Here is a 27,235-nt window from a genome sequence, read left to right as displayed (position 1 = left end):
CCTTTAAAAAAAAAAAAACTGCAGTATTTTCTTTGCTTATGTTCTTGATTAACAATTCAATACCAATTATTCTGGATTTTTCCTCAGAGATTTTTATCATTGTTAAGTGGGATGTCTACTGTCTGTATTTTTTTCTCTATATATTATCACTCCCATTTTAATATTTGTTCCATTCTTCTAATTATCAAACATGTTTTAAAGTATATTGATATTTTTTTGCAATTTCTGATTATTGATGTCTCCAACGTATATTTAATTCTGCATTTTTAGTTTACCTGAAACCTCTTTCTATCTTTATTTTCTCTATCGTCCCTGAAATCCTAATTTTGTTTATGTTGTATTTTCATTTTAGCTTATCCCATCCTTGAGGATTTCTGCTTCTGTTTCACAGAGGCCATATCTCCTGGCATCTTATAAGGTAGTCTAATAATTTTCTAAACTTTTTTTCTGATTCCTGTAGTAATTTATCTTCAAAGATTCGCTATTCCTCTGTACCTTCAGAATAATATACCTTTCACCAATCCTAGAGACTATTCTCATAAACCCCATAGTGTTTTTTTCTCTCATGTGCTTGAATAAGTGAGTTTTACCCAGAGCTAAATATTGCTATATGTGTTATCCATCTCTGGTCCCTTTGAACACTAGTCAACTTTTCTTTCTTTATTTTATAACCAAAGAGCAAAATGATCTGCTGAGCTGCCAGCCCAATTGCTTGTTTCCATGAGGCACTCAGCCAGAGTCCTTATTTAGCCTGGGAAAGCATCTATTTGCCTTCCTGGACTTCTTACATTTTGAATGAATGGAGAATGTGACAAGCTATGACTCCAAATATGCCTTATTACCAGAATACCTCTTTCATGTGTATCTGAATAATTTTACTTATGATTGAGAATTAAAAACAAAGCCCCCCCCCAAAAAAAAACCACTCAAGGAAAACATGCTTGTACATACAAAGAGAGAGTTGTTCACACCATACACACTCCCCTCCTAACACACATTTTCTTTAGTTGTTTTCTCAGAGTTTATGTCCCTAAATAGTATAAAATTTGCTGAAAAAAGTGTGTGTGTGTTTGTGTGAATAGTGCACTGAAGAAATAAAGGAGCAATATTTCATCTGCCCCCAAAACAACATCCAAACAACTAAAAGGGAGTGCCCCCTTTTCTTTGTTGTGTTTTGAACCAGGTAGACAGTGATGACCAAAGATTCTATCAACTTCCTTTAGGATGAGAAGGGCTTTTTCATAGGTGGGTTAATGGAAATTCAAGAAACACTGTGTCTAGCTAAGTCAGAAGCCAACATTCTAACAACCAAAATGTCTACCTGATTTTCATGGGTCATAGAGGCTATGCTAATCAATTCTAGACTGTATTTAATTTCCCTAAGCTGAAAAGCAAGTTTCACTGGCATAACCCCTTTTTTCTACTTGCCCTTATCATCAGCTTCCTAGTATCTCTGTCTCCTCTATTTTTCTAAGTAACTCTTTGATTTAAAGTCTTTACTTCTTTCCTTTGAACCACCAAGTTTTCAAATATTCCTCTTACTAGGATAAATTTTATGCGACAATGAAGAGATCTTTCTGTAGCAATGAGTTGTAAGAATAATCATTTTCTCCTACACGTCTCTAACTTATAAAACACAGATATCATCAATTTCTAATGGAATGGATAGTTACATTTAATTATTTTTTACATCATTTCCCACTAATGTATTTAGGGGAAGTGATTACTGGCGATGTGATTGAAGCAGTAGAAATGCCATTTGGTAGACAGATGGTTCATCTCAAGCTAAGAACTCTATCCATCAATAGGAAAATGGAGTCATGCCCCATGTGGGATAGTGGATGTGTGAAGCCCCGTGTCTGCAAGTGCGTGCACGTGCAGGCGTGTGCTTATACAGGCTATTAGTTATAACTCTCTGTGTACGTATAGGACCAGTACAAAGAGTTTCAAGACTCATTAAAATAGTGTACATTGTGAAGTGACAAGCTCCATAGATCTCTGAGTGAATAATGTTCCCTTTAGTGACCTTCTACATTTCAAGATGTAATGATCATTCAGAACTCACTACCATCTGCAAGAATACAGGGTGTTGGTAGAAACTTGGCAATTGACTTTTACCAATGTTAATTCCTGCCACTGGGAGCAAAAATAGAAGCTGTAGGAGGAGGAATAAATGCCCATACTCACCCTTCTCTCTCCTTCCTAACTCACTCTTGTTATCTCCCATCTCCCCTTCCCTAGAGTGTGCCAAACCAGCTCTCAAGGATCCTTGCTTCCCTCTCCACTTTAATCTTTCTGTTTTCTTCTGTTAAATACTTGGAGCGAGTTTCCCTTCTTACCCACTAGAAACTCTCCTTTCATTGAAATTACATCTCTGTCAAGAAACTTATGCCGGTCTTGGTCCAAATTCTAGCCTCAGATATCCTCTTTCCAAATAAAATCATCCAGAAGAAAGACATAAAAGTAAGTATAAACAAACATTTCCATCTCAAGTATGAAATTATAAAATTATGAATAATGACAGTTTAGAACCTCTAAAATATTTTATAATGATATATATATGGCATGTTGCCAGATTACTGAAGTTTATGGGAAGCCTCTCTATCCAAATGCAAATGCAAATAATAATAGTTGATTGAGGATCTATTACATGCCAGGCATAAGCTTAGCTAAGCTTAGATGAAATGATGTATGAAATACGGTCCCTTTCCTGTAAGAGCTCTCTGTACAGAGGTATTGATGGACAAACAAAATTAGAAACAGCAGTACAACGTAGACCTACAATCACCCATGAGAGTACCAACAGAGAAGTGACTGTGTCTGGAGATTTGGAGAGAACATCAGGAAGAAGTGATTTGTTAGCTGGGTTTTGAAGAATGAGCAGGAAATTGAGAGGTTGAAAAAAAATGGTGCAGAACTTCCCGGGCAGAGGGAATAGAGGTGTGAAGCATGGAGATGTTAAAGGGCAAAGCATGTTGGGGGGGAAGGCAAGAAGTTCACCGTGGCTGGAACACAGTAGTAGGAGGGGTGCAGGAAGAGTGGCATAAAATGGGGTTGGGAAAGGGGGGGCTTGATTTTGAAAGTAGGGTAAGACATGCAAAGACTTCTATCTGAAAGGTGGTGGGGAATGACTATGGGGTTTTCAGTACAGAGGTGATGGGATCCAAGTCTTTCTTAGAGAGTCCATTCAGGCCACAGTGTGGGACAAGAGTGGGGCTGAGGATGTGGCAGTGGGGGAAGGAAAACCAATCAGGAAAACTATGGCCACGGTCCAGGCAAGAATAGAGCTCAGACTGCAGCAGAAAAGAGATGGCTCTGTACATCCTCAGTGAGCACAACACTGCTTTCAGCTAACATTTACAGAACATCAACAGTTGTCCAAAGAACAAAATGGGAAAATGTCCAGAGATGGTTTCTGATCTTTTCTGACACACTCAACTCTACTGCATGCTAAAAGGAAAGTTTGCATTTAGCCCTGCTTCTCCATTTGCATTTCACTGTTGTCTGCGATGGTGAGAACTATACTAAGAAATATCTGTGATGGTTTCCACTTAAAACACCTTATGGTGACTCCCGTTTCATTTTGAAACAAGGTGGTTTGTTTGTGTGGTTAAATCACCTGAATAAAGAACCCCGATGAGTCTCACTGGAAAACAGCTCTGTATGCCAAACAACAGCTTAATTTCCTTCAGTAGAAGGTCTCTCTCTCTCCTAGGGAAACCATCACAGAAACTGTCAGCCTCCTCTTGAGAGCCTTTCTGTTTATTTCTAAAGCATATTATGGGCCAGCAGTGCCCTCTCCTGGCATCTTGAAGTTATAGCTTGACATGCCCTTTTTCAAACACTGAGGAGGTTTTTCCCACCGAAAGAAGCCATTGTTAATACTACTTCTCTCTACTTGGAGACCTTAATTAATTAATTAATTAATTAATTAATGGGACGAGTGGTGGCTGGAATAAAGATCAAGTAGAAGGCTATTTTTCAACAGCAGTGTAAAGGAGACAGCTGAAGCGTTAAACAAAACAAACAAAAAGCCTAAACTTGTGGTCCAAAGCTGGGTTCAAGGGTCAGCATTGCCCCTTACCTACCATGTGAACCTGGACGGGTCATTTCCCCTTTGCTCCCCCTCGTGAGCACTAAGTGCAATAATGCATCTGAAGGCATCTGCACATGCTAAATGCCCAATACATCTTATATAAAAATCTGAAATTTCCCTAAAGGAGTATAATTGATACAATTCTTCTGGAGGAAAAAAAAAAAAAAAACCTGTTAGCAAATATCAAGAAGCCTAAAACAAAGCTTATGGGTCTTTGACCCAAAACTTACACTTTTAGAATTTTTCCTAAGGAAAAATAATTGAACTGTGGAAAAAGTTGAATGTACAAAGATATTCATTATGTTATGTATAACCTGAGTCATAAACAATCCAAATGTCAAATAAACTAAGGAAATGGCTAGATAAACTTTGCATATCTGTACCATGTTTTTATGCTGCCACTTAAAATTAAGGTTTATAAAAGTTTTTAATTAGATTAAAATATTTATGACGGGGCTTCCCTGGGGGCGCAGTGGTTGGGGGTCCGCCTGCCGATGCAGGGGATGCAGGTTCGTGCCCCAGTCTGGGAGGATCCCACGTGCCGCGGAGCGGCTAGGCCCGTGAGCCATGGCCGCTGAGCCTGCGTGTCCGGGAGCCTGTGCTCTGCAACAGGAGAGGCCACAGCAGTGAGAGGCCCGCGTACAGCAAAAAAAAAAAAAAAAAAAAAAAAAAAAAAAAAAATTATGATGTTAAAAAGAACAGCTATCTATTTTGTCAAGTATAATATCAAAAGGTAAATACAAAAAAAAACCACTATTAAATGAAAAATTTGATGATATGAACTATTGGTAAGGATATGGAAAAAACAGTTACCTTCAGATACTGCTGATGGAAGTGAAAATTTGTAAAGTCCATCTGGACAACTTTTTAGACATATGTGTTAAAATGTGCTCATATAATTTTATTCTTGGGTAATTACTCCAGAGAAAAACTTGCATATGAGCATCAGAAATGCACATAAGGATGTGTATTAACACATTTTTATGACAGTGAAAAACCTGAAACAACTTATATGTCCATCCATGGGAAAATGATTACATGAGTTAGGATGTGTGCCTGTCTGGATAGACCAGGCGATGCTGTAGGAACAAACAACATCCAAACCGTGATGCCTTAAAACAGCAGAAATTTATTTCTCAGGCACACCGTATGCCTATCATGCTTTGGCTGTGAGCTCAGCTCTGTGTCGTCCTGAGATCCAGGTAGGACTGTGCTGTCCCATATGGAAGCTGCTATCTACTGAGGCTATTGCGAGTGCCTACTGAGCCCTGGCAGTGTGGCGGATCGGCACTGATACGCACTGTGAGTGTAAAACACACACTGGATTTCAAAGGCTCTGTATAAAAAAAAAGTAAAGTATCTCAATAATGTTCAATCTCGATTGCATGGTGAAATGATAATAGTTTGAATATATAGGATAAATAACATAGAATCAAAATTTTATCTATTAAAAAATGTTTAAAATGTGGCTTCTAGAACATTTCAAATTACAGAGCAGCCTGTATTACATTTTTATTGGACATCACTGGTCTGATACATTCCTAGTCCCAGTGGCAGAGGAAGAGAGATGGGGAAGCTTTTGTTGGCTCTTACAGCTTGTCCCTGGAAATAACACATGGGACTTTGGTTTATATGTCCTTCCCTAAAGAAAACTGCACTGGCACACCTGAGTTTAATAGAGAAGGGAACTGCAATCTTGCCATGGCCCCAAAAGTCGAGAGCAAGAAGCACGATATTGGAAAACAGCCTTCCCATGGACCACACTGGGGAACACCTTGCGGCAGGTTAAAATAACATGTTAGCGCCACACGAGCTGACACAGAAAGAGTCCAGGATATATTGTTGAGTGAAAAGGCAGGTCGTCTAACAATACCAGCATCAGACCATTTATAACCCCCGCCCCACATATACACAGAACAAAACTGCACATTTTATGATGGCATATAGTATACAGTTAACTACCTAGAAAAATGTCTGAAGGATCTGGACCACACTTAAACCAATGGTCACCTCTTTGTGGAGAGGGGTAGCTTTATCCATAATGTTTGAATATTAGACCACAGGAACGTGCTCCTGTTCGGGCTGGATGTCTGTCTGCTCCTCCAGATTGGCCCTCTACCCTTGCCCACCCTGGCATGTGCTTCTGCAACCATGCTGACTGGTTTCTGGGGCCCCTGCAGGGAGGCAGAAGCTGGAGGACAAGGTATTTGCCCTCTTCCTGTGATGCCCCATCACCCCTCTTCTTCTCAAGGGGTCCTCCCCCGATGCAGCCTTCCAGCTCTCTGTCTTGGGTGTGGCCACTGTTTCTCCCCCATCCTCTTTAGGCTGGGGGTGGGGGTGGCACCTCCCTGTCACTACACGCCAGGGTGGGTGCTGCACCACCTCTTGCAGTTTCCTTACATCCTGCCCACTCCCTCATTAACAGTAACTTTACTAGACTCTCTTCAAGTATCACTTAGTTTTTGCTGGGACTGTAATACGACACATCACTTCTAAAAATAAAAATAGGGCTTCCCTGTGGCGCAGTGGTTAAGAATCCACCTGCCAATGCAGGGGGCACGGGTTTGAGCCCTGGTCCGGGAAGATCCCACATGCCGCGGAGCAACTAAGCCCGCGCACCACAACGACTGAAGCCCGCGTGCCTAGCGCCCATGCTCCGCAACAAGAGAAGCCGCTGCCATGAGAAGCCCGTGCACCGCAACGAAGAGTAGCCCCCGCTCACCACAACTAGAGAAAGCCGGTGCGCAGCAACGAAGACCCAATGCAGCCAAAAATAAATAAATAAATTTATAATAAAATAAATAAAAATCATGGAAGAAAAAAAGCCTTGACAAAATTATGATAAAAAATGTCAAAATTGTTTGCTGCACTCTCTTTGGCAGTAGGATTATTATGAATTATCTTCTGTGCCATTGCACTTCTTTGTATATAGTTACTTTTTCTGTAATAAATATTACATTTATCGTTCATTTAAAAAGTCTAAAATGAACAAAACCAGTAAACAGAAAATGTTACTCTAAAATCGAATTTGTTCAGAAATTGCTGACCTTTGTTTTATGAAACTGTGACTAACAGGGAGCAGGTCCTCTCTTAGCTGGCAGAGAACCTGCTGCCTCCTTTGTATTATCCAGAAGAAAAGTCCTGACCAGCAGTTACTGAAAGTTCATAATGGGCTAAACACTGTCTTGCTCTCTCTGCCTGTGACTTTGCTGTGACCTGCTGTTAACAGCTCTACTGTTTTGTCCTCACGGGGCTGGAGGTGTTGGGTGGGGGGGGTGGGCAGGGTGGCTTTCTGATGCGTTGAGGTGACTCTCATACACACCAACCCCCAAGGCCAGGCTGGAGCATCCCCAGTATGGGAGTCTGCAAAGTCCGTTTCCCACGCACGAGGCATTCCAGCACGTGTGTGGCCAGCTGCACTGAGACACACCTGCCAAGTCCCTTCACTCAGATATTTCTGGTAGGTTATCCAAGAGCTGGGACCACAAGATTCCCTTTAGTGGCCTACCTGGGGCCTGGGCCCTCACCAACCACTTGTAACATCTATTTAATTTCTTCATTCATTTACATCACTGAATAACACACTACAAACGTCTTATAGCTCCCACGGGGCCTTGCACATACAATAACAGGGAGATGTGGGGCGAGTCCGGGATTGGAATTGCTCCCTTCTTTAATTCAGCATGCACCATTCCTGGATTATAGGCTCCGCAGCACTGAGTAGGCAGGGGCAGCAGAAAAGACTAGCACACCAAGGAGGGCTGAGGACCTGAATGAATCAATCCCTCCCCATAGAGGTCTTCCCTCAGGGCAGTGGTTCTCAACCAGGGGAAAATTTGCCCCTCGAGGACATATGGCCACTTCTGGAGAAGCGCTCTATTAGGGCAATGGTCAGATGCTGCATTAGAAGGAAGGGCAGCTGCCTAGCCTCACGTACTCATCCACTCCCCTGGGATGGAGAAGGTACAGCTGAGGACTAGACCACTGGAGAAAAGCTAGTCTTCCTCCTTAGCTCAAAAGAAATCCCATTTCATGTGCACCATTATTTGTATAGAGTTCTCGTTAGCAGAAGATCTGAGAGCATATGGATTTGGTTAGAGCTTTCCTGTTATCTTAATTGTGACTGCTTCCAAAGGAAACTCAGTCTTCAGGTCCAGGAAACCTTGGAATCTCATTAAAACTCACCTTCAAATGACAGCTGTTACCCCACCCCAATCAGGGTCTGCTTGGACTGAGGCTGCTTTCCCGAGGAGGAGCCCGCTGTGATGCTTAGATCTGAGTTCAAGGACCTAAGTTCAAGGCCAGACTCCATCAGTGTGAAGCTGACAGGAAAGCACTTAAGCTCTCCTCTTCTGTGCAGAACAGAAATAATCGCTTCTATTCTGGTGGTGGAGGAGTACACAGTGTACACGGGAAGGTATTATTAGTGCCGAGTAAGTAATCAGCCACAGCGTATCATCAAGAAGTGATTTCTCCATTGGTACCTTGCAGGTCTGTCCCCTCTGACTGTTTTCTAAGCTCTTGTGACATTGCTTGGTTTCCCAGGATATTTACTTTTTTAATTTAAAAAATATTACTTTTTTATTGCGGTACATATACATACCAGAAAACTTACCATTTTAAACCATGTTTAAAGGGAACAATTCACTGGCATTAAGTACGTTCACAAGGGGCAACCATCACCCCTATCTACGTCCAGAGTTTCTTAATCATCCCAAACAGAAACTCCGTAACCATTAAAGACTAAACCTCCTCCCCACCCCCTAGTAATCTCTATCCTACTTTGTTTTCTTTATGTATGTGACTCTTCTAAGTACCTCATCTAAGTGGAGTCACACAATACGTGTCCTTTTGTGTCTGCTTTATTTTATTTAGCACAATGTTTTCAAGGTTCACCCAGGTTGTCGCATCCCAAGATATTTTAAGTCAGGCCAATGTAATTGAACTCTAGCAGCTTCTCTGTGCCAGCTGCTAAGGGCAAGGTAGTGAACCTGCTTGGCCCTGCCTCAGGGAGCTTCATCCCCCTTGATGTGGCCTCACCCCTGCGGTCCATCATCACAGAGGGGGCAGATGCAGGATACAAGCCCTAACCTTCTGACTCAAATCCAGATTCATGCCATTCTACCACGATGCTCACTAAGTGCTAGACATTTTACTCAGTATTTTCGATATCCTCTCTTTTCATCAGTTTGGGCCTTAGAGCCAGACAGAAATGGATGTGGTTTGAATCTTCAGCTCTGCTGCTTACTGGTTCCTCTTCAAATAATGCATGAAACTGCACAGTGTCTGGCACACAGTAAGCACTCATAAATATTAGCCATGCTTTTATTCATTCATCAAATGCCTATCTTCGAGATGTAACCCTGAAGGCTCCATGAAGCAGGGACCATGCTTATCTTGTTACCATAACATCCCCCAGTGGCAGCATGGTGCCTGTCAGTCAGTGTTTACTGAATGAGTGCATAGCCAAGGCCCCAGAGCTGGGCTGTAACTCCAGGGTCTGAACTCTCCCCCTGATGACCCCTCACTGTCTCTCCAGGAGCCTCCAGCCACCCCATGGGGAAACTAACAGGCCAGCAAACAATGGCCACAGAATGTGACATGAGCCACTCTCTTTTGACCCATGGGTCAAAGATGCTGCCTTGGAAGCTTAGATGGGAAGGAATTTCACAGCGCTTGCCTTTGGTCCCTGCTCTGATGTTGACGAAGAAGCGTTTATACCTCACTGATCCTATGCTGCCAGTAATTTCTACACTGGTTTAAGAGAGGGGGAACTTCTGCAATGGTAACAACAGAAAAAAGGAAAGAAAGAGTGAACCAACCCAAGAGACTGGGAGGGGTCCAGGCAGAAGGATGCAGAGAGGAAAGGTATTTGATCATCTCCGACTGGCTTTGCCTCTGCTGTGGTTCTGCTGTGTAGCGCTTGGCTTCAGCATCTCAGTTTCTCATGCCTCAGTTTCACCACCTGTAAAATGGGACATAAAATTCCCACCTATATCTTTTTAAATTTGTTTTGCTCTAGTTCTAACAAGCTTGAGGACCACCCCACAGATTTGAAGGCAGAGGATTCAAATGTGCTTGAAAAAAGGAATGATGAAGTTCCAATAACTTATTTGGTAAGCATGTAATGATCACCTATGATATATGTGTCAGGCACGGTGCCAGGCACATGGAGGGTACTAAGATATAGCCTCTACCCTCTAGGACTCACTGTTTAGCAGCTTTCATTTTAAAAGGAAGAAACTGACAGGAGAGGTTACTGTGTGAATGCAACATCCTTCCCACAAACTGCCATGGGGAAAGATAATGAAAGTCACTCTGGAGCCAGAGCTGGAAATTTTAAAGAACTAACTATTCCAATAGAGAAGTTTGGGATATGCTGTAAGGCAGATGAACTTTTTTTGCCCTTTCATGAAAAGGATTTTAATTCCACAGAAAAAGTAATGATGATATAATGGGGGACAATTAGGAGCATTAAGATCTGTCACTTGGAGAGTGATAGTGCCCTGAAAGCGTTACGTGTGCACTTGGCAGAGAGAACTGCGAGCAAAGGCAGGGAGTCGGCAGGGCAGCCTGTGTGGAAAGACAGGGGCCCCCCAGCGAGCTCCATGGGTGCTGTGCTATGGGTCTATCAGGCTAGAAAATCAAGTCATCATCTCCCTCTTCAAAATGGGGGAACAGGCCAGACTAAATTAGTAAGATTATTGAAAAGAGGAGATGAATCAATGGGAAGAGAAAATGAGTTCGGTGTCAGCAAGGTGTGGGTTCTGATCTGATCCTAATAATTAGTAGGTGTATGTCCTTCAGCAAGTTATGTAACCATTTAGTACTATTTTTGTGCCTATAAATGGGAATATCCTAACTACCAACCTTACAAGGTAGTAAAAGGATATCTTGGGGGCTCGATCAAGGTACAAACACAGTAAGCAGTTTTACATGCGTATATATTTGATCGTCTCTGACATATATACATATATATGACTGTAGAGGCTGGCAGGTCCAAAATCTGCAGGGTAGGCTAGCAGCTGGAGACCCAGGGAAGAGTCCAAAGGTTCTCTACTGGCAGAAATCCCCTGTTCTTCTGGGGAGGTCAGTCTTCTCTTAGGGCCTTCAACTGATTGGACAAGGCCCACTCACATTATGAGGGGTAATCTGCTTTACTCAAAAGCTACTGATTTAATGGTTACTCTCATCTAAAAACTACCTTTACAGAAACATCTAGAATAATGTTTGAATAAATATCTGGGTACTGTACCTAGTCAAGGTGACACATAAAAATTAACCATCACAACCTTCCTAGTTAATTGAAACTTTTATCACTATATCTCTTGATCTTTAGCAGTGCTTTTTGCCTTAAAATCTAATTTGTCTGATATTAGTATTGGTATACAAGCTTTTCTTCTGCACACTTGCCTTACTCCATTCAGGCTTCTATAACAAAATATCACAGACTGGATGGCTTAAAAACAGCAGAAATTTACTGCTTATAGTTCTGGAGGCTAAAGTCTGAGATTGGGGAGCCAGCAGGGTTGAACGAGGGCCCTCTTCCAGGTCACAGACTTCTCAAGGTCACTGTGACCTCACATGGTTGAAGGGGTGAGGGATCTTTCTGGATCCTCATTTATAAGGTCACTAATCTCATTCATGAGGACTCCACCCTCCTGACCTAATCACCTCCCAAAGGCTCCCACCTCCTTGTACCATCACCTTTGGGAGTTAGGATTTCAACCTATCAATTTTGAGGGCCACAAACATTCAGACCATAGTAATACTGCTTACAGTCTTTCTTTTTTCATCTTTTTACTTTGAATCTTTCTTTATCCTCATATATTAAAGTGTGTCTCATGTAAGTGACAAATAGTTTTAAAAAAATTTTCACCCAGTCTGACAATCTTTGTCATTTAATTGACATATTTAGTTTATTCATATTTAACATGATTGCTGACATACTTGGATTTAAATCTGCTATCTTTCTGTGTTGTCTATTTATCCCATCTGTTCTACAATCTTTTTTTTTTCTCTTTTGTCTTAGTTTCTCTTTAGGATAATTCTTTTTATTTTATTTTTCTCCTCCATTTGCTTATTAGCCATATATTTTTTTACTAGTCTTTTATTTATCATTCTAAATATTAAAACATAGCTTTGTATTTTTTTATACAGATTGGTTATTTTTTATACTTCTTGGATAATACAAAGACCTTAGAATATTTAATCTCCAGTTTAACTCTGTCCTGCCTATTGGATATTATTGTTGTTTACTTTAATATGCATGCATTATAATTTTCTAATATGTTTTACATATTAAAATATTTTAATAAATATGCATACATATATAAGAGGGTCTGTATATTCACATATATTTAAATATCACAAGACAGTATTATGATTATAGCTTAATGAAACCTTTTTATAGACTGAACCACATTTTACCTCTCATACTCCCATTACTATTATCCCTCCGAAGTTAACCTCCGTTCTGATTTCATTCACTATAAATCTATGCTGATTTTGTTTCTTTTTTATACTTTAAGATTTTTATGGACTCAAAAATATATGCCATTTGGGGACTTCCCTGGTGGCACAGTGGTTAAGAATCCACCTGCCAGTGCAGGAGACATGTGTTCAAGCCCTCGTCCGGGAAGATCCCACATGCTACAGAGCAACGAAGCCCATGTGCCACAACTACTGAGCCTGTGCTCTAGAGCCTGTTGAGCCACAACTACTGAGCCCTCGTGCCACAACTACTGAAGCCCACGCGCCTAAAGCCTGTGCTCCTCAACAAAGAGAAGCCACCGCAATGAGAAGCCCACACACCCCAATGAAGAGTAGCCCCCGCTCACCGCAACTAGAGAAAGCCCACGTGCAGCAACAAAGACCCAACACAGCCAAAGATAAATAAATAAATCTATTAAAAAAATATATATATATATATATGTATGCGCTTTTGTGTCTGTCTTCTTTGCTCAGTGTTATGCTTAGAGATTTTAAAATGTTCTTGCAAGTAATTATAAATTGTTCATCCCTACTGCTGTATAACATTGCATAGTGTGAATCTATCACAATTTACTTGTGCATACTTTTTTTGACATTCCCAGATACTTTGCCTTTTTTTGGGGCGGGGAGGGGTACACGGGTCTCTCACTGTTGTGGCCTCTCCCGTTGCGGAGCACAGGCTCCGGACGCGCAGGCTCAGCGGCCATGGCTCACGGGCCCAGCCGCTCTGCTGCATGTGGGATCTTCCCAGACCGGGGCACGAACCCGTGTCCCCTGCATCGGCAGGCAGACTGTCAACCACTGCGCCACCAGGGAAGCCCTACTACAACATGCGTTTATCTTTGTCAGTTTGAGAGCATAAGTGGTATCTCACCATGATCCTCTCCCCACATCTAAGGTTAGTACTAGAACAGTGGAGAAGTCCACCTTCAAGTGACTGGAAAGTTAAATCACTGTGTTTAAAAGTGACCTGAGGTCATTTTTATATCTGAAAGTTACCACAAACATCGTAAGACCCAACCTAAATTTAAGCAATGTGTGAAGGGAAAAAAAAAAAACCTAGCCCACCAAGCAGGTATAAAAGTACAGTAACTGGGAGAGAGTTTTATTTTGTGCTGGTATCCTGTTAAATTCTGCTCTTTCAATGAAATGCTTATATACTTATAGCAATGAGAACAACAACAAAAACACCACAATTTATATTGCAACAAATTATCCTTCCATTCATTAGTTGGTTGACTGCTTCAATGAATACTGATTTAACACCTAACATGTGCCAAACTCTGTAAAGAGTTTGTGAGTGACAAGGACCCAGGCTTTCCTCTCTCCTAAGGGATATAAAGGAGTGGAGGGACAAAGTTTGAATTAAGAACTCTGGCTCTGGAGTCCTCAGGGACTTCAGAGAAAGTGATATAACGTAGGGAACAAAGAATACAATTTATTTTTTCCAATATTATACAAGAAAAGGAACACGTGCTACAAGTGAATGAATGTATGAATGAACAAATGAATGAATGAGATGATTAATCCTTGCTATGCTGCCTCTTATTTTGGCAGGCTGAACCTGCCTTTCCTCTCTGGCCCCCAGTTTTCCACCTATACAAAGGCTGATCATGTTCACTAGACTATCTCTAATGGTTTTTTCACTGAGTTCTAATATTTTTTCAGGGACTATAAAATCCACAGCCAGTGGTGAGAAGGCATTTTTAGGTTCAATAAGTCCTTAACACTCTGAGACACTGGAGGGCAGTAAAACCACACTCAATGAAAAATGCACATCCTGTTGCTGGGGGTTCCCACAGCGGAAAAAAGGCTCTTGCTAAAATGCATACTTTCTTCTTGCCTAGGTTGATTCTGCCCTGACTACTACACATGGACTCTCCTCATCACTTACATGTCTGACAGGTCAATTTCACAACCATATTCCTGCTCTTAATCTTCACCGAAGTGACTGTTTTCACAATAGAAATTGAAAACTCCTGACTGGGAAATAGAATGTAATACTTGAAATCGGGACTCTGCTAGGGGATCCCTGACATGAGCTGCTTATATTTAAGAGCCTTTTGTGTCTGATTACAGTCCCTTCAGGTTCAATGCATGTACTGAGTCAGAGTGGAAATAGGCAAACTTGCATATTGTGCACCAAATCCTTGTCTGTGTGAAAGCAACGGAGAAAGGACACAGAACCAAAGCATTTCAGGGATGACACGACATCCGTGGTGCCGACAGCCAGCACCCTGGTTGTCACAGAGCTGAGGCCGGGAACCTCAGTGTGAGTGGGCAGCAAGAAATCAGAAGCCAGAGGAAAGATGGTTCTGGGAGCTGGTAACAGTGAAAAGCTCTTCTTTCTCTGTTTAAAACAACAACAACAAAAACATACTTCAAATACAGCAGGAATTATTTTGATTCAAAACCAAGGGAAACATTCCCTGATCCTGAGGTATAAGTTTCCATGTGCAAAGGTTTACACTATTGACTGACAGAGTACAAGATTGGGGAGGGTCCTTTGTGCAGACCCAGCCTACACAGTGCATAGGTGCACGGAGGAGGGAGCAGTAAGGGGTGGTCTTAAATGACTACAAGCCAATGACAAGGGCATCCTATTGCAAGTCTTGGTCTAAGATAATAATTCCTTAGACTAAAAGTCCAGGTTTAGGGAGTAAGTGATTTGGGGGCGACCAACTGGTATTCAGTTGTTGCTGGCATGGTTCCCAGAATGTGTTGAAGTGGCCCACTCAAACTTAGGATGGGCAAGTTCCAGCTAGCCATGATTTTGAGATCTATAAAACCATCATGCTTCTATAACACACTTTCAGACAAAAGTCTTTGCTCAGCAAGTGAGCTCTTATGTATTCCAGTCCTCCCATCACCCAGAAGGTTCAGTGACCACTAGGAGAGGCTGGAGGGCTTCTGTGTGATGAAATCTCTCACCCTCTGCTTTATTAAGGAACTGAAAGCTACCTTACCCAACCTGATATTTCCACCTTTTGTCATACCAAACCCTGCATTTTTGTCCTCTTCTATTAGTGAAGATGAGCTTTTCAATTAGTTGAGATCACCCAGAGGGAAAAGGAGGTGAACTAATGTATATCTTACACTCACTGTGAACCAGACAGTAAGAATGCTACTTTGAGCACACAGCTTTATTCAGTTCTCAAAAACATCCTTGTTAAGGAGAGATTACCATTCCCGTTTTACAGATGTAGAAACTGAGGTTCAGAAATGTTAAGAAACTGGTCAAGGGTCAAGGAAATTCTAAGCCCCAAAGCCAAGTGGGTTTCATTCTACAATCCATTTATGTCCAGAGAGAATGAGGACCTTGATTAATGAAGTTAGGTTCCGGAATATGAGGCACCCAAAGCAGGTTAGAGAGAGCCAGAAAAGAAGGGGTTTCCAGATAGATAGAGGATCTCTCCAGGTGGGCTCAAGGCTAAGCCCAGGCCCTGTGGTGTAAGCTCAGGTGGACAGGGTTGTGATTGGAGGCAAGTTGACTTAATCATGCTGGATCCTAATTCTGCACGATGCCTTGTGCTTTATGGAGCAATTTTACGTGCATTACCTCATTTGTTTCTCACCATAATTCGGCAAAACATGAGGAAATGGCGTCGCTGATGTTAGGCTATGTTTGAATGGATTTTTATATAATTTGATACAGCTTGATAAATTTTCAGAAGGAAGGAAATACCAGGCCCGTGTTCAAGATGGGAAAACTTGGGCTCAAAAGAATCAATTTCTCCACTGTGATAGGAGAAAGCATTGTGGATAAGTGAAGGGACCTTGACTGTCAGCCTCAGAGAAAAAAGCCACTTGGGGCAATACCCAAAGGACCTCCTACCTGGCCAGGTGTCTGGGTGATGCCGTGTGCGATATATAGCATGAAGCTCTGGTGTGTCCATTCTCATTCATTTATCCACCCGTTCATCCATCTACAGAGGGGCACTGAGCTATATGTCTGGCACTGTGCTAAACTTATAAATAAAATGGTGAGCAAAAACAAATACTGTTCCTGCCTCATGGAGCTGTGACTTTTCATTTTGTGCCATGACGATAGGTATGTACTGATCTCTAATTGTGGTTGCAATTTTCATTTCTCAGGTTGCTAATGAGATTGAGTACCTTTTAATGGGGTGGGCAGCCATTAAAATGTCTTATGTGAGGGGATGAAATGGACACACTTGTGTTTCTATGAGGTCTCTCCAAAGGGGATGGCAGTTCAGGTCAGGGGCATAGATACGGCACCAGACTCTAAGAGAAATTTAGGAGATATAGTTGAGGGCAAGGAAGAATTCTCGGGAATTCTCTGGAATTTCTGAAATCATAAGTTTTTCTTAAAACACTCCTAAGACTCTTTATACTCAATCCATATTATGGTAATCTGAAAATTTGTTTGATATATAAGAATAAATAAGAAGAATAAGAAATTTTAAGTTTAATGTCATTACGAAGAACTGTAGCTTATAGCAATATTCACATTCTGGATAAACACAAGCAAACATTATAAGATAGCATTCCAATAATGTAGCATTCAGATCTCCAAGGAAGAGTAACGACACGACACAGAATCACATGTTAAAACTGCCAATTTAAGGACTTCATTTGTTTGCAAAACTTATTACTTCTTGGAACATCACTCACAGCATTTGTAGAAAGTATACTATGTGTATAATCTTATTAATATTTATTTTATTTGCAAGAATGACTCACCATTAGCAGCAGACAGGTGCAGGGTCACCCACTTACAAGCATGGCCACCCACTTACAAGCATGGCAGAAGCTACAAGGGGAATGGATTAGATTGTCAACGACTAGGTTCCCAGAAATGTCCCCCTCAACCTTTCACTCCCCTTGTCAGCTTCTCTGCTCTCAAGTCAGTGGATTCCTTCCGACCAGTAAAGTCTCTACAACTTGTTAAGCTTTAATTCTCAGAGGAGATTTCTAATACTGGTTTCCCCTTTTCCTGACTTCTTGATCCATTGTTCTCAGAATTGGGAATTCAGAAGACTGGTGGAGAAACACCATTAAGGAATTCTGGTATGGAAATACAGGGCTTGTGAAAGAGCGGCATATTGGGACAGTCTGGCTGAGAGGGGCCTGATGAACCTTGTGTCTGTTTTTATCTGCGTTCTCTCCAAACTGATTAGTCTCCTCAAGACTGGTCATCATGGGGCAGGTCAACAACTAATACAATCAGATAAATAACCAACCCCACCCTATTAGCCAAAACAAGAACTAAATTTCCAAACAATGCACTTTTACTCCTCTTTCAAAAAGTAATACACCTTTGGAAAGAGCAGAGAACAGACTGAAAAACAAGTCTTCCCAAAATCTAGGGTCTTTTCCACGGACCATCAAACCCTGGACTGGGGAGGAGACAAGCTGGGTCCACTAAAGATTTGGGCGTGATTCCTGGGGGTCGATTTTCTTTTAGACATACGAAACATATCTTTTAGACATATTTGATTTAAATCCTGAAACAAAACGTTTTGCTCAATCATTAGCTACTCCTCAAGATTAGGTGGTTGAGAACCTGGAAGCATGGCTAAGTGTGTCATACTGAAGGATGCATGGTTTAAAAGAGAGAAACAAGACAAAAACATGAATGCGGAAGTTAGATGAATTGATTGAGATAAAAATAAAGGTAATTTGATCATCTCAAGTGGCAATAAACGAAGTCCCTAAGTCACCAAATGATCTCAGTTCTTCTCCTTTTGTTCTGAATCCAAGCAGGTTTTCCCCAAGGTGCATTAGAGATTCAGAGCAGAGATGAAAGCGGAGATTGGACAGTCTATCTAATGGCTTATGGTAGTAGCCGCTGGCAAAGTTTCTAACAGCACAGTTTTCTCTAGGTATTTCTCCAGCACTGTGACATATATATTTACCTAGGAATGTATGGTGATTCCTAGTGCTGAAATCTATACCTGGGCTAGAAAGACACTTTGCTATTTTTCCATTCATTCATTAATTATTAAGCACTCTCTGAGCATTTGGCATGGTCGCTTTTGTTTTAGGGCACTTGTCATAACTTTCCCCCCAGGGAAATATTTTTCAGGCTGTGTTGGTATTAAAAAACTGGGAAGAAATTGAACACTGCAGAGAGCAGAGGAATACAATATGCTAGAAGAATATTAGGAAAACCAAAGCTATTTATAGATCTTGAAATAAACGGCCGACCTTTGATTGGAAGAGGCACTTCTAAAAGAACTTTTTAAAAAACAGGACAAGAGAATGGTGGTGGGGAAAATTATCTAAGACCTGTCTGTCTGGTATAATTTTTCTTAGAAAAAGTTCAGAATTACCACATTATCACATGTACCAAAAAAAAGTTACTTGAAGAGGTAGCAGATCTTCCAAAAAGGTGCTTTGTTTTTTGGGTTTTTTTGGCTAGAGATAAAATCAAGGAACTGACCGAAAACGGGAAAAGAAACATTTGGCTTGCTGGGTTTTTTAGGACTGAAGTTTTATTTTGCAAAGGCATTTGCGGCTCAAGAAGTTAGATAGGATGTGGGAGGGCTGGGAAATACTTTCACAATTTTGTTCGCTCTTTATTTTTTAAGTATGAATTAATGACTTGTCTCCAGTTCATGCTCATCTTTAAATCAATGCAAGTAAATAAGGATACAGAGTATCAAAGACAGGCAGTGAGAAGAATTTGGGGCCAGGTCTTAACTGACTGCATGCGTGATGAGCATAAATCAGATGAAAGCAATCTGCCAATAATCTAAGAAATTCAAAGTCAACAAGAGTGTTCCAGAGCAGGGATGCTCAGCCTGGGCTGCCCATGGAATCACTCAGGTTTTTTAAATCTTTGATGCGAGGTTCTCAGCAACATTAACTTAACTGGTCTGGGGTGTGGCCTGACATTAAGATTTTTAAATGCCCCTCAGATAATTCTGATATTCAGTTGAGACTGAGATCTATTAGTCTAAGAAGCCGATCAGGGCAGTGAACTGGTAGTATCTTTTCGCTCCTTCACAATCTCTTGGCAGCCTAGGAAATCCGGACTCTAGCTTTTCCCCTGGGCTCACACCAAGCCGGACAGGGAGAACTCGGCGTGGGTGCTGATGTCTTCTCTTGTAGGGCCCCGACCTCTCTTTTGCTTTCTGTAGATTTAAAACTGTGTCTTTGTCCTTCTTCACAAGTGTTTCCCTTCATCTGGGTAATCACATGCTGTGCACGACCTGAGCAGCTGGAGGTGCAACTCCACAGACAGAAACACACACACACACACACACACACACACACACACACACGTACACGTACATTGGGTAGGGCAAAAAGTTTGTTCAGGTTTTTCTGTAACATCTTATGGAAAAACCCGAACAAAATTCTTGGCCAACCCAATAGTTTTCCTCCTTTTCTTTTGCTTTTCATTCTTTTTTGTTTTGTTTTGTTTTGTATTTACCTTGATTTTAAAATTTTGTGAATCTTAAATAGACACAAAACAAATGGAACTCTGACTTCTGCTTCCTAATCTACGTGGCCGGCTTCCTGTAAGGTCATGTTCCATATACTAAGACCTTTTTTCTGAAAACCGTTTCTATCTTCCCGTTGGATATTGCCCTGTGACCCACCAATGTCCCCCATCCCTCTGCTGACATGTGACCCCAGAAGAGTGCCATGCAGCTGCTGCAGAGCAATGAATTTTCAACACAGGCTTTTAGACAGAGCTCCTACAAATTACCTGCTTCCTTGATTTTGCACTGCTCCCATAAGGAAGATCCAAAGTGTGGAGGCATAGGAAAGTGTGTCTGTCAGCCGGATGACTCCTTGCATACACAGTAGAGCTGCATTTGGACTGTCTGTCCACATGAAGAGCCCAGGGTCAGCCCGACCTGAAGCAAAGCACAGAGAAACAGCCACACACGAAAGGATGGTTACTGTTCTTTTACTGTGCATTTAAATCTCTTGCCACCACCTGCAACTTGACCTTGGCCAGACAGTGCCTCAGATAAGAAGGCGTCAGGTCTTCTGAGCGCCCACGTTCAGCACCTCCCCCCAACCTAGCTGCCTCTTTCCCCCTCCCTTTCTTCCTACTGCCAACTGTCATTGTCTCCTGGTGGGCAGGGGTGGGGAGAAGGCTGCCTGACCTCAGAGCTGCAGGGAGAGCAAGCATGCTTTGCTTCTTGATCCTGAGACACTGAAACCAAACCCCCAGGGACTCAGACTTTTGTGGTCTGGATAAAACGAGGAGTAGAGTTTGGCTGCCCTGGTCATGCTCAGGGCTGGTGAGGTCTCCCTTGGCTCAGCACCCACTGGCCAGACAGAGACCCTTAAGACCACCACTGTGGTGCTGTTCTTGTCTGATGGGTTAGCCAACTGGAGTCCCTGTTTGGGCTCCTTAAATGCTCAACAGTGCAGAGCCCATCCCCCTGTCCTCTCCACGGGAGCCAGCCCTGAGAGTGAGGATTAGGTTCAGGGTCGGCTGCTACTACAGCTCAAGAAGCCCTCTGGCGTCAACAGATGATACATACTGAAGGAAACAAATCCCTTTTGCCGTGCACTTGGGTTGGTTTTGAGTAAACTCTTCATTAATCCATCCAGCCTCCAGAGCAGTGGTTCTTAAAGTTCCGAGGTCACCGGGGAACTTGCTAAAAATGGAAATGACCATCGACTGATGAATGGATAAAGAAAGTGTGGTATATTTATACAATGGAATATTACCCAGCCATAAAAAACAATGAAATAATGCCATTTGCAGCAACATGGATGGACCAAGAGATTATCATACTAAGTGAAGTAAAAGAAAGACAAATACTATATGATATCACTTTTATGTGGAATCTAAAAAAATGATACAAATGAATTTATATACAAAATAGAAATAGACCCACAGACATAGAAAACAAACTCATGGTTCCCAAAGGGGAAAGGGACAGGGGAGGGATAAATTATATATATATATATATATATATATATATATATATATATATATATATATATAAAATTAAAATAGATAACCAACAAGGTTATCTATTTATATATAAAATAGATAACCAACAAGGATCTACTGTATAGCACAGGGAACTGTACTGAATATTTTATAGTAACCTATAAGGGAAAAGAATCTGAGAAGAACAGATATATATATAGATAGGTAGATATAGATAGATACACACACATATATACGTATATGTACAACTGAATCACTTTGCTGTACACCTGAAATTAACATAACACTGTAAATCAGCTATACTTCAATTTAAAAGATGCAAATTCTCAAGCCTACCTCAGACCTATTCAATCAAAAATTCTGTGGATAGGGCCTTCCAGGTGATTCTGAGAGCCACTGCTTTAGGTACTGTATCAAAGTGATTATGAACAGAGAGGAAGGAATCAAACTGACCAGTTTATGAGCCCTTGAGCAAATTACCTAAGCTTACTAAGTCTCCCTTTTCTCACTGTAAATCAGGAATATGACAATTCTGCCCTCACTGGGTTGTGATGATGTTTATATCGGAGTGGAGCACATCCAGTACTTAGCAGGTAAAATCCTAGCAAGCATGAGCCCTGGTTTTGACCCTGAGTTGCTTGAATGCTGGCTTTGCACTGCCTCTTGGGTTTCTGTTACTCAGTCATCCTGGGCCCACACTCAGGGAGTGGAGATCATTGCCGTCCCATCTCTGGCTGCGTGTCTGACCTGCTGCTGAGTTATTTCTCCCCCAAAGGCAAGCCCTCAAAATGAAGGGAATGCCTGTAAATGTTCAGCTCCAGGGGAAAAGGGTTCTCAAGGGAGATGGCAGGGGTGATTTTCAACAGGACATGCTGAGGGCTCCTAGCAGAGATCTCAGGGACATTTGTTCCTAACCGTGCCCTGTCACAGGACCTGGCGGTGGAGATGCTCAGGGGAGCAGGGACAAAACTGACAGTAATCAGCCAGGCCTGCTGCTGGGGGTGGGGACTGGGTGTGGCACTTGACTTCCTTGGAGGGCATGTGCTCTTGACTGCCTGTGACAGGGAAGATGTTTAGGGATGGGGAGGGGGCTTAGGTGATAGCCAGCTTCGGCTGGGAGACAGCAGAACAACTTTTCCAGGAAAACTCTCAGTCGCCAGAGTTTAATGGCAAGAGGGATACATACCAGAACCTTGTGATGTCATAAAGGATCCTGGGATACCAGACACACCACTGCTTAAATTTTAAATCATAGCTCAGCCACCCATTACACAATGAGTCATGGGTATGTTATTTCTTCGGGATTTTATTTTCTTACCTGTAAAATGGAAACACCACCTCCAGCTTCATGGGGTTGACATGAGGATTAAATTTACAACATATGAGAGCACCATGCAGATGGTGAATGCACACGCAGGGTTAGTTGTTGTTGTTATTAAGGGGCAGCCAGTTGTGGCATCTCAGAGGTGTCTGAAGCCCTGCTTGGCCACTTACCAGCTGTGTGACCTCCTACTTGACCTCTTTGAGCCTCAGTTTGCCCACCTGTGAAGTGGGGACAATTTTACATGCCTCCCACACAAGACCACTGTGAGGTTTAACTGAGCCAGCAGGTGATAAGACACCTCACATGGACCAGGCACATTCAGGCCTTCTTGGGCGTTAGTACCTCTCCTCCTCCATGGATGAGCTACTTCAAGGAGGCGGGGGCAGGCTGGATCTCTGAAGGGCTCCCTTTATGCTTATTACTCCTGGAGCCTGCTGAGTTTACCAACGCCATGCTCAGCTGTCAGATTCACCTTGCATCTGTTTTGAGATTCCTGAGATTTGAAGGGGAAAAACTCCTTTCCTCTGGCCTTCAGGATGTTCCCTATGCTAGAAGACTCAGCCAGGGTCACTGTGCCCCTCTCCAGCGGCAGATAAAGCTTCCCAAACTATCCTTTGGTTTTGCAGCAATAAGGTTATATGGGATGCCCATGTGAAAGGGTCCCCCTCAACCACAACATTTACCATGACCTGGGTAAGAGGCATATTCGGCAGGTGAATATACCAGCCAACTTAAAGTCAGTCCCACATGGCTTGCATGGAAAGCATATCAGCTGCTTCCTCTGGGGTTTCCACTTGGCATTCATAAGGGGAGATGGGCAGTCCCCCTTCTCAGGGTAAATAGACCTTACAGAGTTCCCTTTGGGAGTAACCTCCTATAGGTCCAGCCCATGTACAGACATCTGTGATTGTTCCATAGTGAGCTGTGGGTTCTGTGTCAACCCAAACATGCTCTTCCACTCTGTAGCACTCAAAACCAAAGACAAGGCTCCTAAATTAGCTACTCCCATAATCCATTTCAGTAAGGGTTCCTCAGAAGGCTGATGATACTGATACAAAATGAGACGGTTCCTTACATTACACTCCTTGGTTTCAGGAGTCTCTTGGTTTTGTCCTCCCCCTACACTGACTACTTTCTTGGTAACCAGAGGTCTTGGAGGTACTTTCTGTTGCCCCTGCCTAGGCAATTTGGAGGCTAGTGGCCAAAGCTCAGATGGATCCAGATCTGAGCCTGGTTTAGCATCAAGGCCCAGCCCAGCACTTTCTCCTACTTTTGTTTTAGCTATTACAGATAACAATAATCAAGCGACTATATCTTGAGCATGCTTATTATTTTGCGTTTCCTTGTATATCCAGTGATTCCACGCCCCAGGATCTGTACCCATCTCTAAATTCTACTGGTAACTTTTACCTTCAGTAACTGACTACAGCACCGCTGCTGCTCCATGACACAGGTGACCATGTGGCCCAAGAATCAAAGGTTCTTCATTCTCACTGTTTCATCCTTTCTTCCCAAACCATGTTTCTGTGAGCCAGGGACGATCTAGCAAATCCCACTCCTGACACCAACTGAAAGGGTTCTGGAACCCAATGCCCATATGTGTGTTGGGGGAGGGGGTGGTTTCCTCTATACCATCAAGCAATTCTCAGACTCCAACTGAGTGTCCTACAGTTCAACTCAGTCCTGACACTAGCCACCCAGAGAGGGCATCAAATCACATAGGTTAAGGGCTCAGCCTTAGACTGCTGCCCCCAACTTCAGATGTCAGTCACAAGCCCAGGTGTGACCTGCACTTCTGACTGACAAGCTATAGATGGGAAGTTCCAGGGACCCCTTCCTTGAGTTCAAATAATTTGCTAGAGCAGTTCATAGAACTCATAGAAACATGTTACTTATTAGATCAGCAGTTTATTATAAAAGGATACACTCAGGAACAGTTATATGGAAGAGATGCACAGGGAAACGTATGGGGAAAGGGAGAGGAGCTTCCATACCCTCTCCAGGTGCACCTCCCTCCCTGAACCTCCACGTGTTCACCAACCTGGAAGGTATCCAAACCAGTCCTTTTGGGTTTTATGGAGGTTTCATTACTTAGCCATGATTGATTAAATCATTGGTCACTGGCGATTAATTCAACCTCCAGCCTCTCGTCTCACCCTGGAGGTCAGAGGTATGGGGCCGCCCTGGAGGACTGATGGGACTGAAAAGTTTCAACTCTCTTAATCACAGGATTGGTTCTCCGGGAAACCAGCCCCAACCTCGGGTGCATTCGAAAAGTCACCTCATTAACCTAACAAAAGACACCTTTACCACTCTCATCAATTAATAAATGCCAAGGGTTTTAGAGCTCTGTGCCAGGAACACTGGACAAAGGCCAAATATATGCTTCTTACTGTAAATACTAATCTCACACTTTTCTGAGAGTACATGCTGCCTTATTTGGTTTCAGTGTCCCCTTGTGGGTATGCCTTCACCTCCTGGGGAGTTTTTATTCTTTTAGGGCAAGCACTGCATCTCTTACAGCCCTAGGGAGAAGGTTAGGTGTATGGCAGGAACGCAGTGTCTAAAGTTTAAGGGAATTAAGGGAAGGCTCAGCAGTCAGGGTGTAGTGAGCCTAGTCAGACACTGGGGGACAGTGGAGGACAAGACTGTGACCATGTCTGGGGCCTCTGGACAGGAACCCAGGTGGGTATTCAGGTAACAGTGTCATCGTCACAGCACAATCAGAGAGGATGACCCAGAGAGAGCTCTCCAACAAGATTCGGAGGAGGGTGAAAAACCCAGGAGAGGAAATGACCCAGAGCCAGGTCCTTCCAATCTTCCCACACTTGTAGGCATGCCCCCTATAACCCCAGAAGTGCCTGCGGCTGACACTGGGGTGCCCAGAAATCTGGTAGGGGGGCATTTCTTCCATTTGAGTAGTCGCCCTTTGTGCCAGACAGTGTTGATGCAGTGCAGGCCTGTCCTTCAGGGAAGACAGCTTAACCCTGGTACAGACCCCAGCCAGAGTCATGGGGAAAAGAGACCACACTAAGGCCTCAGGAAGCCAAGAAAAATACCCCAGAACAGAGGAACCCATGGGCTCAAGCAAGCTTTGCTCTGGAAGCTGCTGCTAAACACAGCCAGCACCAGGAGTTGCCAGGAAACCGGCCAGACTGGCTCTATCCCTGCTGGAGTCCACAGCTGTCCTGCCCCGCCACTGGCCCCTGCTCTCTGCTCTGAGCCGACACAACCTGCCTCCCTCTGCTGGTGATGTGGAAACGTTGCTCCCCAGGGCCTCACCCATAGACAGCCTCCTAGAAACCTTCTGGGCTGGGGAGGGGAGGGTCCAAGGGGGTGGGTGGGGTATGAAGCTCAGAGAGTGTTTCAGTATTTTTAGCAGCTGTGTTTCCTTTAGGCCTTGTCCTTGGCAGGAGGGCTACTTTCCAAGCGTGTTCAAGGCAAGGGTTTTTGAGGACAGGACTTGTCAGCAAAGAAGTTTGATTGCAGTTGCAGGGGTCAAGCAGGGGCATGTGGGGCTAGAACACACAATGGACGGGTACTGATGGCTGAACCCAGTGGGGTTTCTTTCCTCTGGTGTCTAGAAGGCGAACTACCCTCTGCATGACAGCTGCAATTAATTCTGATTTATGGTCCCTGCATGTCCCTCCGCCACCTGGAGAAGGAGCTTTGGGACGGGCTTTCTGGCAGGCGATGCCGATCGTTCCATTCTCGGTGCTCCCCAGCCCTGGCAGAAAACTGCTCACCCTACCTCTGCTAGCTGCGGAGGAGAAGAGGCCGGCCTGGGCTACCCTGCCTGCCTCTGCTCCCCTCCCACCGGGCCTGGCCCGCCTGCCCTGGGTGCACCCTGAGCCGCACCTCACAGCTCCCCACCTGCGCCAGCTCTCTTCTTGAGCCAGCCTTGCCCAGGTGCTTCGGCCACACTCCACATCTGCCCTTTGTCGCTAGGTGTTCCTTTGGCCCTGTCTGCACTGATTCTTTCTTACATGTGACTGATATTTAGGGACATCTCCTCCTTTCCTGGGCTGTGAGCCCCTGGAATACAGGGCGATGGTTCCTGTTCTTTGTTAAATTAATTTAACAAACGTTTATTGAGCAACCACAATGTGCCAGGCACTGAGCTAAGAGCTGGGAGCAAAAGAGCCATGGTCCCGACTCTCATGGAACTAACAGACTAGCAGATAAACAAAGGAACAGAAAGGTTATGTGTAGTGATAAATGCTACCAAAAAAAAAAGCAAAAACAAAAGCAAAACACCAACTATGTGACTGGGAGGGGTCGGGAGCGTCTTTCAACACATGCACAGGAAGTGACAGCCGTATTGAGATCTGCAGGAAGAAGGTGCGGGAAGGTCAGAGCCCTGTCTAGCAGACAGCTGCTCCCCGCTGCCTAAGCGGAGTCAGGGAGCAGCTGGCCAAGGGAGCAGCAAGTG

At 43.3% G+C, this 27,235-nt stretch overlaps 1 protein-coding gene across 1 annotated transcript in view; it reads right to left on the bottom strand.

Moving 5' to 3' along the window:
• LOC307183726 (uncharacterized protein) overlaps positions 1-27,235 on the bottom strand; it is a 675,341-nt gene that overhangs the window by 178,635 nt on the left and 469,471 nt on the right. Inside the window, exons 16-18 of the mRNA XM_079916659.1 lie at positions 21,061-21,177; positions 20,271-20,421; positions 17,294-17,363 (exon numbers count right to left, since the gene is read on the bottom strand). The gene's annotated coding sequence lies outside the window, so the exon portion shown is untranslated. The remainder of the gene's footprint in view (positions 1-17,293; positions 17,364-20,270; positions 20,422-21,060; positions 21,178-27,235) is intronic.

This window comes from Stenella coeruleoalba, assembly GCF_951394435.1.
Source record: "Stenella coeruleoalba genome assembly, chromosome: 3".
Classification (NCBI taxonomy): domain Eukaryota; kingdom Metazoa; phylum Chordata; class Mammalia; order Artiodactyla; family Delphinidae; genus Stenella; species Stenella coeruleoalba.
The sequence above is the reverse complement of the archived record's forward strand: the minus strand, read 5'-3'. Positions and strand labels throughout refer to the sequence as shown.